The 17,155-nt window shown below is 39.3% G+C and overlaps 1 long non-coding RNA gene across 1 annotated transcript in view; it reads right to left on the bottom strand.

The window, feature by feature from the left end:
* LOC128613712 (uncharacterized) overlaps positions 1-13,273 on the bottom strand; it is a 32,036-nt gene extending 18,763 nt beyond the window's left edge. The window contains exons 1-2 of the long non-coding RNA XR_008386928.1: positions 13,105-13,273; positions 4,017-4,123 (exon numbers count right to left, since the gene is read on the bottom strand). This is a non-coding gene — a long non-coding RNA (uncharacterized LOC128613712). The remainder of the gene's footprint in view (positions 1-4,016; positions 4,124-13,104) is intronic.
* Between the last annotated feature and the right edge of the window lie 3,882 nt (positions 13,274-17,155).

Here is a 17,155-nt window from a genome sequence, read left to right as displayed (position 1 = left end):
TCTGATTTGCCGTGGACAGTCTGCCGTCTGCATGGCATCAGCCAGTTGAAACATGTTTAGACGTCTGATCTGGGTGGTCCAAAGTCAGAGACAAGGCCTTAGATGTTTTAATTGTCTCCATCCTTGGGCGTGTCATCAACTTGAAACAGCACCGAAATAACAGCGGCTCCTTTGCCCGTGTCGTGCTGCTCCTTTTCAGGCTTTCATACTTGGAACAAAAAAAAAAAAAAAAGAAAAAAAAACCCAAAAACAACAACAAAAAAAAAACCCACAGACGAACCCAAGTATTCAGCTCATCAGGGATTCCACCCTCGCTTGGAAATAGATGGTTAGTGTTACAATTCCATTTCCTGAGACTAAATTATAACCTTGTTTTTGCCATTGACTGAGATGGATCCACAATAAAGCCTAATAGCGGATGAGAACGTCCAATCCTGAACAGACGCGGCCAGCAAATCGTTAACCGGGTTAACACGGTCAGTCAATCAGCTGGCGAAGCGGAAATGCTTTTAGGCCACGAGTGAACTGAACACACGAACGCTGAAGAACGCTACAACACAGCAGCAACGTCTAGAGGTAGGCATCGAGATGAAAGGGCGTAATAAAGTCACAGACACTGTAATAAAAGACTGTCGCCTCCACCAAAGTGCACTGGTGCCTCAGGAAGTCTGTAATTTACAGTGACAATATCAGGGACAGTCACGCAACTGGAGACAAATTGTGGGTCGGTGACAGAATGCAGCCTTCCTGTATGCGTAGAACGATTTATCAACTGAACCAAAAAAAAAAAAAAAAAAAAAAAAAAAAAAAAAAAAAAAAAACAACTTTTAATACTCAACTTAACCAAACAAATTCTTTTCATTATCCGTGTAACATTTTCCTGTCGAATCAAGCTGAGGAAATAGTAGGATCTCTCTTTTTTTGTGTGTGTCAGCGTGAGCAAGAGTAATGCTGATCTCACAACATCTCTTGAGCATCTTCACAGTGACAGAGCTAGTGTCGGATTTGCTGATCACGCCGATCCTGGATTCCTTGTTTCGAAGACCTAGCTGGATCTCGGCGCAATGTGTTGAGCTCAAACAATGCTGAAGCGTTTAAAACACTAGCCGAACTGTTCGCGTACAAGAGTCTGTGTGAGTGACGGAGAAAAAGAGAGGCTCTCGCGCTCTTTCTCCAGCTGCTGTCATACTTGAGAGCGGAAACGCTTCCAGGCAGCTTTACAGTTCTTTAATCAACGAGAGAGAGAGAGAGAGAGAGAGGGAAAGAGAGAGGGAAATAAATAAATAAATAAATAACTCTTTTGTTCTTCTACCACTGTAAAGAGCTTACAGTCCTCCGGAAGGTTCAGCACATTAAGAGAAATACATTAACATCCAGCACCACCTAAAAATAAGCACATCAAGGAAGGATGCCAGATATTGCTCATACACTACACATTAGGGATTACTTTTTCTTGTTCGGGGCTGGAATCGACCAAGAACATGACAGCGTGCCACATAAGAACATCTCTGCTGCTGCTACCACACACACACACGCACGCACACACACACACACACACCCTATTCTGGATGTTTATTTTATGACTTCTGCATGATTTAATCAGATTTCCAAACATTACTTTTCCAGCAAAAAATTATATGCTACAGAAAAAGATGTTTGTACGTCTGTAACGAAAGCGACATATTATGCAACAGAATTTTCAGACCAAAAAAAAAAAAAAAAAAAAAAAAAAAAAAAAAGGCTGCTGGGTTTTGCTGCAAAATTTATTATTATTTTTTTTTAAAGCAAATGTGACGGTCAGAGTCTCCCCAGAAGATCTGTGGCAGATTCACTAACATGCTCAGTAAAACTTACCAGCTACATCCCTAATAAAACCATACAACAGTGAACCTGAGACTGAGGGTGTTTACTTATTTAAAAAAAAAATAATAAAAAAATTTTAAAGATAAAAAGTAAAGTCACACCAAATAATGACTGTTTAGTTTATTAGTGGTTACAGTTTTGGTTTTTTGTGGACATCTTGCTCAAGACTTTTGCACGGTCCTGTATGTAACAGACATCTGGGATTTTTTTTATTATTATTGAAGGTTTTATAAATGTGGAAAATGTTCAATATTTTGCATATTTAATATTCAAGATTCTGTACTATTTCTAGGTCCTTATTTAAATGTTAACAAATGTGTGATATTGACCCCTGTTAACTGCTTTGTACAAAAGGTCAGATTTTCCTCATGTCTAATCTCTTCTGCTGAAGCATGCGTTCAGACGACTCTCCGATGGATTTGATCTAAAACGGATCGTAAGGTGTCCGTGCCAGCTTGAGTGCCCACGGTCATTAAAGCAAAAAAGGGGGACGTACCAAACACCAAGAAACTCTACTTTTCACTCGAGCGGTTTTAATAATATCATTTGTAATGAAAATTATGATGTTAAATTTGAAAAGAATACAAAATAAAAGCATTTTTACTCGTCCTCTCAGACTTTTCCACCGGACCTCATTCTAGATCTGACCAGCTATAAAAGTAAAAAGCACTTTGGGGATGGATTCACCTGGCATGTGATAGAAACCAAGGGTTATAAGGTATGCTGTTAACCCAGCAGGAGAGGACATGCCTAGCGTGTGAGAAAAGGAGCTGAATGAGTGGGTGAATGACTCACAGGAAGACAACAGCTGGAGGGGTCATCGCTCACAGAAATCAAAACACTTTTGTTTTGTTTTTTTAATTTGCTTTTCAGCTCTGGCCGGGGATGGGATTGGGTGGGGTCGGGAAGCTTTGTTTTTGTGGCAAACTTCTTCGTTTATATTAACCAAGGGTGCCAATATTAGTGGACGGCACTGTATATGAGACTTTTACAAAAATTCTGCAATAAATTTTTTAAAAATAAAATAAAATAAAAAAAGGCACAGAAAATGTGTGTGGTTTTAAGTGGTTGATTAATTCCCTCGAACCATGATAATCTAGTCTAAAGACAAAGTTTATCAACACAGAAAATTCCAAACCGTTACAAACCTAATAAATTGTGTAATATATGGCTGCACGATTTTGAACAAAATTTGAACAAAGAAAAATTAAGACTGAAATATTTTTTATATTTCTGAATCAAACAATGCAAAACAACGTGCATAGGTTTTATATGTTTTTGTCTGTATAAACTAAACAAAAACAATCAAACAAATAAATAAATAAATAAGCTACACATGAGGTTTAATATTATAAACAATACATTTATAAACTCTCCCAAAAATCTGACTGAATAAACCAAGTGTCTGAGCTGGGGAAATGATCGACTGAAACATAACCATCTCCAGAGCACAAATAGAGCTCCAAAGTCGGCTAAAGTGACTGTTTTCCCACGGCCTTTGGTGTTGTTTGAAGGCTAATGAAGAGCTGTTTTTAACAGTTATGACATGGGCGTGTAATCGTATAATCTATAATGCGTGTTGGTCTTTGTAATCTTGAGCTATCGGGATTCACAAGAGCAGATCTCGCAGGCTCCACGAAAGAATGTGATCATGTGACCAGTGTGCTCTCTATATATTTTAACTCTATGGGATGTGCAGATTGGGACCTCTGGTGTTCAAACGCTGCAACATGCACAATTAATAGAAGGCCGATTTGCATGATGCGAATCACATGACTATGATGCACATTTTGTGACGCATCATGTCACAATGTATGGTTAAACCCCTAATAATTATATATATAAAGAAAGAAAACGTCTAAGCTGCAAGGGACACTACAGATTAACAGCCAGCATGATTTAGCCGAGCAAAGTGCTTGTGATGGATTATATTATGGATTATGTAAATATCTAAATAGTAAATGTTTAACTAGTAGGCAACATGCTGAAATAAATTTTTTAACTCTAGGAAATTTACCTAAGATTACATTCATCATATTGCTGATAAATGAATGAGTATATTGCACACACACACATACATACACAAACAAACAGATGGAGGAGAGCATAATCATCTCTATAGCATACAAACCAGAAGGAAAAATGTCACTTACCTTCATTACAGCTCTAACCGCCCGAAATGGTGCCACAAACAGATCTCGTCAGAAAAAAACTTCAGGCACAGCACATTATATCGTCTTGCATTCTCGGCCTCTCCGACCTTTGAAATATAGAGACGAACAAGAAGAAGAGAGACAAATCATTCCAGTTCATTATAGCTGAATCAAAGAGTTAATAAATTTTATAAAGGCTATGGGTTTTAAAAAGGTGGTACAATTTAAAAAGTCCAGGACGGTGCTGTATCGGCGCTTTCCCCACAAATGTCCTGTATAATCACCCAGGAAAAGGAGAGCTAATGGTAGCACATGTAAGCTTCAAGCCAGACTCTTTAGCATGAAATTGCTAGCAGCTGGCTTCTATTCATCTCCCTGTGGCTCCCTCACTTATGTTTTTTTGGGAACAGCTGCACAGATAAAAGAAGAGGACTAAACAAACACTGTACAATGAACAGCAAACACTGAGCTGTACAAGCGAGCCTCCCTGGACGTGCGAACACTGGCTGCTTGTGCGGCTCGTTGCTGCTCTCGATGGTCCCTTTTCTATATTTAATTTGCCATTTTCGGCATCCCACATACCCCCACCACCCCATCATAACCCACCCCAAGCAGCTCAGCCACCCTGAAAAGCAGTGACAGTGCTCCTTTGTTCAACCCTTGCCTCTCAGTACCCACAATCCCCCATTCTACCACCCACCACCATCCATCGTCCGCCCACTGGCGGAGACGCAGGCCTTGACAGAAAGGTTTGGGTAAGAGACAGAACGAGATGGAGAGAGAGAGAGAGAGAGAGAGAGAGAGAGAGAGAGAGAGACTGGAATAGTGACAGACAGCAGGAGGAAGAGACAAAGGCATGCTCTTGCACTCTTTTTTATTTATTTTTTTATAACTATTCCTGTGCTTTTTCTGTAGACTCAGCAATAACGGATGGGGCTTCAAAAAAGGGGACAGCGGTTGTAGAGACCTGCCCTTCCAGCCGAGATATATAGCCGCCGGATTATGAGCTTCTCCCCAATCTATGTTTGGGTGAAAAAATGCATTTAAAGATGATTTCAAGGATTCAGGGCTATGAATTTGAAACAGCTATATTTAAAAAGAGAGGGATGGATGGATGGAGGGAGGGATTTGAGATGCGGATTTACACACCTCGGTTTGCTTTTAAATTCGTCCTTCCAATATACAGAAAAATGATGTGTGATTTAAAATGTGCGGTCATGGTCGCAAAATTCAGCAAGTTCCTTTTCTTTCTCAACACATTTAATATCTGAACACGCTCCAAGGCATGGTGTTAAAATGGCAGGATTAAACAGCAGGACGCTCGTTACATACCACTTTGTCCCGTTCTTGCATTTACAGATTTTATATTATTCTTCAACAACACAAGCATGCACTGCAAAAATTATATCGTAGTGAAGTGAAGATAAACAACAAAAGTGAACTAATATTTCACATTATGAGATTATAACAAATTTAAAGGCCATTGACATTTTCACGAATTTCAAGCTTCAAATTATTCTATTTGCAGAGCATTTTGCTTTCTTCTAAAAATAAACAAATCATCTGCAAACAGAACAAGTTTGAAATGAGTAAAGATATCTAAAAAAAATAAAATAAAAATAAATAAATAGATAAATAAATAAAATACTTACTTGCTAAGGATATAAATTTTTGCAGTGTAAATTCTTGTTTATCTAAATAAAAGCCCTATGACATGTCCTGAAACACTCATTTGTTTACACTTACTTTATATAGCTTTTTTTTTTTTTTTTTTTTTCAGCCAGTCACTAGTGCTGCAACTAACGATTATTTTCATAACCGAATAGTTGGCCGATTATTATTATTATTATTTTGTTTTCCGATTAATCAGATGGGGGCAAATATTCAGTACCATTTTTTCCTGTTTATTTAAAATAAAAATCCACAAACTGAGTGTTACAAATATAAACTTCATACTAAAACTTTACATGACTGTTTGTCCAATTATATAAGACTGAAAAGAACCCAATACACACCCACACACACCCACCCACCCACACCCACCCACACCAGATTATATATTATTCATTCAGGACTGATATGAGAGGACAAATATACAAGTTTATATTATATAATAGTATTTACACATTTCTTTTTATAAAAGGTAACGTTGACAAACAGTAAACTGAAGAACGTCATTGTTAGTGACTCTGGGTATTAGGCTAAAGCTAGCGGTGTCACATTACGTGCGTATGACGTCATGCACCGTCGACTAGGAAGCAGCTTATACTTCCAGTGAGTAAATAAAACGCTAGTGATATATTTGAGACGATATTACCTTTCGATCATACACTAGACGGTAGAGTACACAGTGCATAGTGTAAGTGTATAGTACGTCATTTGGGACACAGCTTTAGTATTTACTCTCCCAAGCGTGTTTTTGGAACAGAAGTAGAGTAGCGAGTAAACGTACCCAGTACCACGCGCAGATCAACTAATCGATAAGGAGATGAGATTCGCTGACCGCCACTGTTCCCAGCTGCCGCCCCCCGACAACCGCGTTTCCCTGCGGCCTGCCCCCCGACCGCCGCCATTCCCAGCGGGCCGCTCTCTATACCCATATTATATTTGATCCTATACCTATATTTAATCCTCTTGCTGTTGTTATTCACACACATTACTATTAACCCGCTTAGCAATGAGGTGAAAGATACAGATGCATGAGAGAAAATGTTTGCGCCATGTTGACATGCACACCTATAGAGGTATTTTGTTTTAGGAGATGGATTACTATAGAATACTTCGTCTCTTAAAAAATAAATAAATAAAAATAAATAAATAAATAAATAAATCGCAATATTAAGACTGAATATTTACATCAGGCTCTGACATACATAAACGGCTACATTTTTATCTAAAACACTGCGGATGTATAAAAGTTTGGTTGAACACCCACTCCAGTGGAACAAACGGCCTAAAGTCACGCACCTGCGACGGATATTTCGTCTTTTTCCCCTCCCTTTTCTTCCACGCAAAACAACATCATGAAATAGCGATTATGAAAAGACACAGCTGTCGTACAAAAACAGAAGCTTCAACGAGCTGGTACACGTGCAGATATCTGTAGAGAAAAGACTGAAAAGTGCATACACCGGGGAATTGGACTGAATGTAAGCCTCTCTTACACAGACCAGGGAATTTATTTTTGGTATGTTGTAGCATTATTAGGAAGGTGCACTAGGCAAGATGGATCAACATCGTACATGCGTATATTCTGGATTCATCATCTTCTTGTTAGGGTGTCCCCCCCCCGCCAAACAACAGAGTGATTTTACTTGTATTTTTTTTGCTCACAGGATAATTATGTGGCTGTGCTGCTCTGCACACTTACCGATTTCAGACTTAGAGGAGTTTATAAAGTGACTTAAGGTCATCCAAACAGGCAGTTTTCCAAATGGATTTTCTAAGCCACATAAAAACATTATTTATAAAATGCTCAAAATATTTTTCCAGGTTTGTTATACTGGTAAAATAAATAAATAAATAAAAATTATATATTTTCCATTTTTATAATTGAATTAAAAGCTAAGTGAAGCAGTGCTGATACGGTTCAGTGGATTTGTACAGATTAGAAAAAGGTTTTATACGCGATAATACCGCATCGAAATCTGAGGCGCAGGAACAAATATGGTACGAAACAACTCGTATTTAACAAAATTAAATGAAATAAGAGAAGTATATGAAAAGATTTCCATTTACATTATTACAATAAGAACAAGTCATATTTCAGATGTTGCGTGTTATTGTAATTACGTAAATACATCTATAATATGATATTCAGGATCCATCCTGGAGATTCTATGAAAATATACAAACATAAACCGTTTCTAATGATCCGTTGTTGGATTTTATTTTACATTTAGCTACACACACGACCTGCACACTGCCTGATGCTGCCTACTGATTTCCTTTTTACTCAGTAAACTGCATCAAAACATTTTCTTAAATGTCACTACTTTGATCAGACTCCCCTAACATTTTCACTTATAGATCTATAGGCAGCTATAGACTTGAAATCCTCTCCTTAAAAAAACAAAAACAAAAAAAAAAACCCCTCAGCATCAGATGTGCAGATTCTGGAGGCTGGATATTTGTGGAATAAAAGGATGAAGAGTATTTCACGTCAAGTTTTAACAGGAGCTGGAATCCCCCCCCTGGACACAAAAAAAAGTGTGGTTCGAATATATGGATACAAACACACACACTTGTGTTCACAGGCTCATAATGTACAGTACAAGAGCGTAGGAAACTAAACCCACGACCGTCAATACTGTTTCTCCTCCTGGAAACGTCCTGATGGGGTGCGTTACAGTTCTCCATCACAGATCTCACTCCAGCACAAGCGCACTGTGCAAAGGACTATTTCACGTGAATTAGGAGGTGACCAGGGAAGGACTAGGGAGATTTAGGATGCTCTCGTCCCCAGAGATTAACCAGCCTAATACCTCCATTCATGACACTGGAGTTTCAAGAGGGTTCCTGCACAAATAAAGTGGCCCCTTGGGAGCTCGGAGTTTATTGTGCCCATGAAACAAGCTACAGACCTTTCAGGCAAACTGCAGTCCAAATACAAACAAAGAAGTCACATTAGCAAAGCGTCCGTCGCACACACACACGAAGGCTAAATTAATGAGGTATATTTTAGACGTTGGTTGCCAAAAGAATGCAATAAGTGAACACCTGGATGAGAAGGACTGGTGGGGTTAAGTCTTGAGTTTTGGTCTCCTGATGCATTACATTAGACACTGGTCAATTTTTATCCACAATCCATTCATGGAGCAGATGTCGAATGATAGACAACCAGATGCAAAATACCGTCTTCAGTTTTAACAGCTATACTAGCTTGGACCTGAATCATTGTGACGATATGGAGGGATTGGACAGTATGGGTAAAGTGCAAATTCACTGCAAATGTCCTGAAAGATCCTAAGCGTTACTATATTAAGCATTTTCAATCTAAATTGACCTCATTGAATAAATAAAAGTCTCGCCACAGCTGCTCTGCTTCGATGGAATCGTGCATCTGGACTATTTGTAAAAACTTGGGCATTTGGTTCTCTATTTTGCTTTTTAAAATCACGGCCCAGGACGCTTACCAGGAACATGCTCTAGCGATGTCCCATATGACATACCTGAACAAGATTATTTTAAAATCATTGCTAGTGAAGAAGCCAAGACGGTTCGAACCCTCGTCCGAGAGCAGGAAGTAACGGGGACTTCATCCGACCCATCGGCTTGTGCTGTCTGAAGATCCCCCTCACGCGTTGGCGTTTAAACTAGCCCTCGCTACCAACGTTTTACTAACGCACCACTCTTAAAAAGACAAACAGCTGTGACCAGATAGATTACATTTTCTTTTCCATAACAAATCATAACTATTATTGATCTGATTCCAGCTGTTAGAAAGTAATCTTGTGCTTCGTAAGTCATTGTAGATCAGCCATCGTTTATTGACCACTGACTAGCGGAAGCCAAAAAACGTCTTGTTTGTAACACAACTGAAGAGATTACACGAGCAGAGCCGAGGCCCAGGTCCTTCTCTCTCGTTCACTGACTGACGGATGGACTACACAGATACCTAACTAAACTTCTTGGTTAATCCACGTTGGTATCGATACATCCTCAATTCACCGACTAAACAACCCAATCAATTGGGTTTACAATATGGAACTTTGGCCTTCCCAAGGAGAATTGTTTTTTTTTAATGGAACATGTTAACAGTAAGCGAGGAAGCTTTTCAAACGTGCAAAGTGATCAAGAAAAGAAAAAAAATGAATGGATAAATAAATAAAATAAAACACTCATGTCCACCTGAGAGACAGAATGACCTGCACCTCGTCTCGTCTCGTCACGCACTGCATCCAGATGGTAGCAGGACATATATTACTCGCCTCAGTAACTGTACACCGAAGCTAATAGGTTGCATCATGGTTCAGTCCACACAGACATTTATATTAAACTGCATTAACAGCACCGAGCGGCTGTCACCACGGCCTGAGGTGGTTTCTCAGACATGATCAAATGCTGCAATAATTACACCCTACAAGCTCCTGATTAACACATTCATGAATATTACAACACATTATTTCTGTGTGTGTGTGTGTGTGTGTGTGTGTATATATAAAAGTCACGTGCTTGACGTTTCTGCATAGAAAAGAACCTCAGGGTGACACTGAGACACAAGTGAGTGTAGACGAACAGGACGATGGTTTTAACCCTTCCTCGCTCAGCTATGCGTCCCCCCACAGCACACAGACAAAACCGTGTCATGGTGTGTTAGCCTAAGCCCTCCTAAGTGTGTGCGTTATGCTTACTAGAGAAGAGCCATGCACCTGGAGCAGGGATGGGCATTTCAGAGGTCAAGGTTCACAGCTCACATGGGGCGCTGACTAAACAGGCCTGTGCTCCCAGACAACCCCTGCGGCGAGGATACAGAACACGGGCCCTTTCACTTTTCCCTTCCGCACCCCCCTCTCTCCCTCCCTCCGTCTCTCAAGCTGCTTTTTTACCCCTCTCTAATCCATAACCACTCAAACGGCCAGCGGCTCAATTACGCCCCCGGTTCCACCACCATCTCTAGACGGGTAAAGATTCAAAAACAATTACCCTCTTCTAAGCCAGACTGTTCCCCCGAGGGAAGAGAGAAAAAAAAAACAACAAACAAACAAACAAACAAACACGGCAACCTGGAAATTGGTAATACTACCTGTAATATTTGGTGGAAAATCTGTAACTAATATCTCAACACGTGAAGAAAGAGGCATGACGGAGGAAGAGCTATTGAGACATTTTTCTTCTTTCTTTTTTTTTTTTTAAATCCTGCAGGCACAGATGCAAACTCGCAAAGCATATAATCGTATCTGAATACCACCTCGTGCAGTTTTATTTACTATAACTGACAGTCTGTGTGTACATCAGTCAGCTTGTACACCTTTCTTGCAAAGTCGGTGATACTGGATATTAAAAAAGAGACAAACAGGCAATAATCCACATCCACGTCCATGTCTGTCTGTCTGTCGCCACTTGACTGTGTTGACTTCGTTGGGCCGTGAGTCGTGAGTAAACCCTCCTCGTGGCCTCCTATTCGATGGCAGGTAGAATGCCTCAAAGTACGTGCGAAGAAGAAGGGGAAAAAAAAAAAACAGCAGGTTGCTTCTATTGAGCCTTTTTATGATGTTTCTTCAAAGGATTATGGTAGAGAAGGAGAGTGGGGAGTTTTTATTCTTTTTTAAAAAAAAAATAATTAAAAAAAAAGGATGCGTTGTGTTCCTAATGCTTCCCAGTTACACTCCACAATGACTCCTTGTGAAAATAACCCCACGTACACAGCAACCAGGGTTCTGCATGCATTTTAAAATGTAGAGCAACGTTTCTGAGAGGAGATCTTTATAATACCGCTAACACAAATCTGTTTAAACACAAAAAACACACACACACACACACACACACACACTCTATTGAGAAATATTATCACTATAAAGGGAGCACAATGTGATGTTGTTACACAAAACTCTTCAAGTCATATCATACGCACAAGCACGTCAATATTAGGATCCACTTCTGCAAGTTCAGACTCTTGGTGCAAAAAATATGAATAACTATAAATCAAAAGAAGTGCCAAAGAAAAAAATTAAAAAGGGGGGGGGGTCTAGTTTTCGACGCACGTTTTGAGGACTAAGTGAGCGCGCGCTGCGGCCAGCCGTGATCTTTATTGCAGGACAAATAGAAGCTGTGGCGTGTACACAGGACAGGCAGGAACCGCAGCTCTGCAATTTTATATGTGCACGCTAAAATTGGCACGACAGGAGGAAAAGAAGAGAGAAAAAAAGCTTCTCTCCTTCACTCTCTCATGTATGGAGACAACGTCGCCTTTCATGTTTTCATGACCGTGTTTGCTTGTGCATCTCTCCCTTCTCAGTCACTTACAAGAAGACAGTGTAGTTCAGATTTCCTGTGTGTGTGTGTGAGAGAGAGAGAGAGAGAGACTCCAGCCTGGTAAAACTTGGCCCCCAACAAACATTGCGTGCCACTCCTTGATTGTATAGTGGAAGAGATGCAGGAAATGAAGGCGGGGAATGAAGGGGGGAAAAAAGGGAAGGAGAAGAAGAAGCAATGGAGGAGGGAGGGGAAAAAGGAGAGAGAGAGAGAGAGAGAGAGAGAGAGAGAGAGAGAGAGAGAGCACTGATCCAGACTGACTGGGACTCTGTTGATCATTATGTCTAGCCTTCAGGTGTGTGTGTGTGTGTGATGGGGGGTACATTTAGGGGGAGGTGTGGGAAGCAAAAGAGGCAGACAAAGACCGATGCGGTATACTGGCAGGCGCGCGCACACGCACGCACGCGCGCACACACACACACACACACACACACACACAGCATTGTACTGAAGTGACTTCATGTAGTCACATCATATTTTGTGTTTTTTTCCCCCCCTTTCCTTTTCTAAAACAGTTGTTTTTGCAGTTCCAATGTAATCTTTTTAATGGAGTCCTTCACAACACGCCATACTTTTCATTCATTTAAAAACACTTAAATACAAAAGTAAACAGTCTGACATATTATAACACGTCACGCAGCTTTATAAAAAAATAAATAAATAACAAACAAACAAACAAACAAACAAACAGGAGGCTATTTTTTATCCTGTTAAAAAAAATTAACTCCAAACAAAAAACAATAATAAACTGAAGATGCCCGCTCTGTCAGTTTGCTAACTATAATAACTGATTAGAAATACGTAATAAAAAAACGGTTTAAAACCTAAAACATTTCCACACAAAACACACTCTTCGTGATAACGTTAAAGAAGAAATAAAGAAAACGATATAATTACAATAGAATTAACAGATAAACTCGAGTTTGTTGTTTTTTGTTTTTTTTTAACGGTTGACTAAAAACAAGTAACTCGCGCGCGAGCTTTCAACGCCTGAGGAGAATTTGATTGACAGCGCCGTCGGAGTGACACTTTAGCTTCCAAACAAAAGACTTCTTGGTGTTTTTATTTCATTTGAGATCAAATACAGAATAAAAACCGTCACACTGATACTAACCACTCGCTGTGGACTCCACGCCGACGTCCCGAGGCCCCGAAAGTCCGTTTGGTCCTAATAAAACCGGACGAGATGACAGAGAGGTGATGATGGCGGAGAGAGAGAGAGAAGAAGAGGGGCATAAAAAAAAGTTGTCTCGCGCGCCGGCACGTCTCTGACACTTTGAGCGTTTCCTGCGCTCGCAGATTGAACGCGGTGGGAAGAGTGGAGGCAGGGGGTCACGTGATATACGGCGAGGCGCGCCATTGGTCGAGCGCGGGTGCACCCATAAAACTCGCCTTTGGCTCAATCCCAAACGGCTCCCTATTGTAACTGTATAGTGCTCTATATAGGGCACAAAAGCCTTTATGTCTTACTCAGTGTAGGGCGCTTATATAGGGACTATGAAGCCGTTAGGTATTTAGCCTGTAATTCATTGGATTAGCACACGAGTGGAAAAAGCCAAACCTCCTTGCAGTCGAGTTGATGTGTTCAAGAATGTTTTTATTTATTTATTTATTTATTTATTTATTTATTTATTTGTTTATTTATGTAGTGATGTCACTGTGGCTCAAGCATGTAGGATTGTCATTGTTGGGTTACAAAATTTAGAGGGGGGAAAAAAAATATTTTTCAAACATGTTAGTGGTCTGAAGAAGCATCATTTTGAATTTTTTTTCCCCCCTCAACTTTAAAAAAAAAAAAAAAAAAAAAAAAAAAAATTTCTGACAAATGTCTACAATGTCTTCGTGTGCTGAAGCATTACAAGTTCTCTTTACTGGAACTAAGAGGCCCAAACATGCTCCGGCATCACAATGCACAAATCGAGCTCAATGAAGACGTGGTTTACCGAGGTTGGAGTAGAAGATCTCGAGTGGTCTACACAGAGCCCTGACCTCAAATCCTCTGAGAGCCTTTCGGGATGAACTGGAACGCCGACTGCCTTCCCAGAATAGAGGAGGTTATACTGGCAGCAGAAGAGGGACTAAATCTGGAATGGGTTTATTCAAAAAGTACACATGGGTGTAATGGTCAGGTGTTAACATCATTTTGGCACTATAGTGTACTTCACACTCCTTCCTTAGTTCCTCCTTGGGAAGTAAATAAGAAAAGGGCTAAGCTGAACAAGTGTGCATCTACATCTTTCTGGGGGTGGGGGGTGACACACTTCACTTCAAAACATGGCCGTGAGAATCAATGTGCGAGTGAAATGACAGCCATATGAGACATATCGTGTTAAGGTTGAAAGCGAGGTAAAACTTGATTAAGGGTTCGTAAAGAAAATCTAGAAAAAGGTTTTTAATGGGTCCGTTTTTAATTCTGTCCCACTTTAGCAATAACATATTAAAGTTAAAATCAAGTGGGACAGGGTGTTATTGCTAAACTGAAACATGGAAGGTATAGAAGGCAGAAAATAGGAGACAGGAATAACTCCACATCTTAGGATGGCAGCAAGGGCATGAAATGATCCAAAAAATTGCAATTATAAATGTTCATTCACAACTGTGTGTATCGGTGGTTTAGTGGTTAGCACGTTTGCCTCACACCTCTAGCGTTGGGGGTTTGATTCCCACCTCTGCCCTGTGTGTGTGTGTGTGTGTGTGTGTGTGTGGAGTCTGCATGTATTCCCTGTGCTCCAGGGGTTTCCTCAGAATACTCCGGTTTCCTCCCCGAGGCCAAGCACACGTGTTGTAGGTTATACTGGCATCTCTGAATTGTCCATAGGTTGTGATGGGTTGGCACCCTGTCCAGTGGGTCCCCTGCCTTGTGCCTTGAATCCCCTGGGATAGGCTCTAGGCTCCCATGTGACCCTGTATAGGATACCTGGTACAGAAAATTAGATGCATGGATAGACCTGTGTGCATAAAAATATATATTTAAAAAAAAAAAAAAACATTCATATTACAAGCAAAAAACTGATTAAAAATATGTAGGTGAAATTTCAAGCATCTCTCCTGATTTTTAGAGTAAAGAAATTACAGAAGTTTCCCACTTTAACAGTATCAAATTTTAAAAAATTGTGGTTTTGATAAGCAGAGATTGTAGGAGGTGTCATTCTACCTGTGTTTGGTATTTCGTGTTGTCCTACCCGATTATATGACATTTATATGGTTGTAAACAGAAAAAGTAAATTTTTTTCTAATAAATGTGTCCCAGTTTTATAAACATTTATTTAGTAATTATTTAGAAATTATTTATTCGCCCTATATTTATGATCTATCCTATGTTATACACTGTATTACACCTTATATTACCAGTTTTAATTATCTGGATTCTGAGCCGAGGAGCAGAGGAGCCGTGTGTTAGATGCTATGGCTTAAAGAATATCCCACTATCCTTCTGTGGCAAGAAAGCAAATGCCGGGAGCATGTGATAAATAGAGCGTGTGTAATACAGGAAACGCATCTTCCACTCCTTGAATGCAGCATTAAATCAATATACTGCAAAGCTTTCTCTTGTAGTTGTGTTATTCACTTTACTGCTGCCATGATGCGCCATGTGGCCTGTGCAGTTGTTTTCTAATTTTTGTGACAATCTCCCTCTCTCTCTCTCTCTTTCTCTCTCTTCTATGCCCTATTTAGCTCACTCACAAGCGTTATATACAAGAGCTCACCTTTCTTGCTTTGATTATACTGTACTGCAGGATGAGACGAATCAGACGTTCAAGCTCAGGACAGAAACTTCTTTTTCAGTATATATATCTACTATAACTAGCAGCTGAGTGACCTGAATGCAACTGCACCTGTTTTGAGCAGGCAATTTTTTTGTTTGTTTGTTTTAATCTGTAGTAAGTATTTTCACTCTCAGAATTACGTGGTTCACATTTTGGTTGCTCAGCTACAGACACGCTCTGTACCATGTGTGAAAGCATTCTTGCTATACATGCATTTACCAGAAGCCACTTTTGCATTTCCTTTCTCACACTGCATCAGAAAGACACACACACACACACACACACACGCATATATATATATATATATATATATATATATATATATATATATATATATATATATATATATATATATATATATATATCCATCCTTTAGTTGCCAGCAGTTAAATAAAGACATAAGAGGGATGGATATTGGACAAGGATAAATTGGTAATTAATTTTTGTTTTTGAGGTTTATACTTATTCAAATACATCAGTGCTAGAATACATCAAATCTTAAATGTCTGAAATATTTAAATATGAATAAATAAATAAATAAAATAAATATCCTCATTCTTTCCTCCTGCATGTTGTAAACGTAATTAATTAATTAATTAAATTATAAACATTTTGTCTTAATATCCTGTAGGTGTGTCATGAGGTTGCAGGGTACATATAATTTTTTTAATTTTTTTTTTTTTTTTTTTTAAAGCAATACTCATTAGCAAAGTCTTATCTCGGTTCCACTTCTGTATGTAGTACTGCCATTTACAAGGGTTCAAATACAATTTAGAAAATATGACACGGGCAATTCTAGTAGCAAGCACTGATACAAGAACTGGAAAAAAGAAAAATACTGTTAAATGCTTTCTGTATTTTCTGTACAGACAAAAAAAAACATTTCTATATTAAGGAATTCCATCCTTGCATAAATTCTGGCTGCACGTGAATGAATATTGATGTTCGACGGATTTGCTGTTGATGGGATGGATGAGATGAATGTGTGGGTGTCTTAATCCCCCTGATTCAACCTATGTATCTTGAGCACTACATTTAACTATATATAGTATATATAGTTGCCTTTAAATATATATTTCCGGATGTTTCCAGCACTGTACTTAACTGTAGGCTATGGTTTGCTCTACACGCAGTGGAGGAGGGAGGTGACTGCATTTTAGATTCATTTGGAAGCTTTAATCACTTTCTCACACAGATTTCCATGGAAACGTGACATGGTGACAAACAATACCCTAGATTCTAGCTTGTGTTAACAGCAAACAATAGTCACACTCATTTGCAAATATCTGAAGATATTTCCATTTAAGCATGCCTTACGTTGATTCTCTTTACCTTATAATTGTATTAGTTTTGGTTTTATGCGTTTCCTTGAATGTATTCCTTGAAACATGGCTGTGA

The sequence above is a fragment of the Ictalurus furcatus genome, chromosome 10, assembly GCF_023375685.1.
Source record: "Ictalurus furcatus strain D&B chromosome 10, Billie_1.0, whole genome shotgun sequence".
Classification (NCBI taxonomy): domain Eukaryota; kingdom Metazoa; phylum Chordata; class Actinopteri; order Siluriformes; family Ictaluridae; genus Ictalurus; species Ictalurus furcatus.
This window is presented reverse-complemented; position numbering and strand designations above follow the sequence as displayed.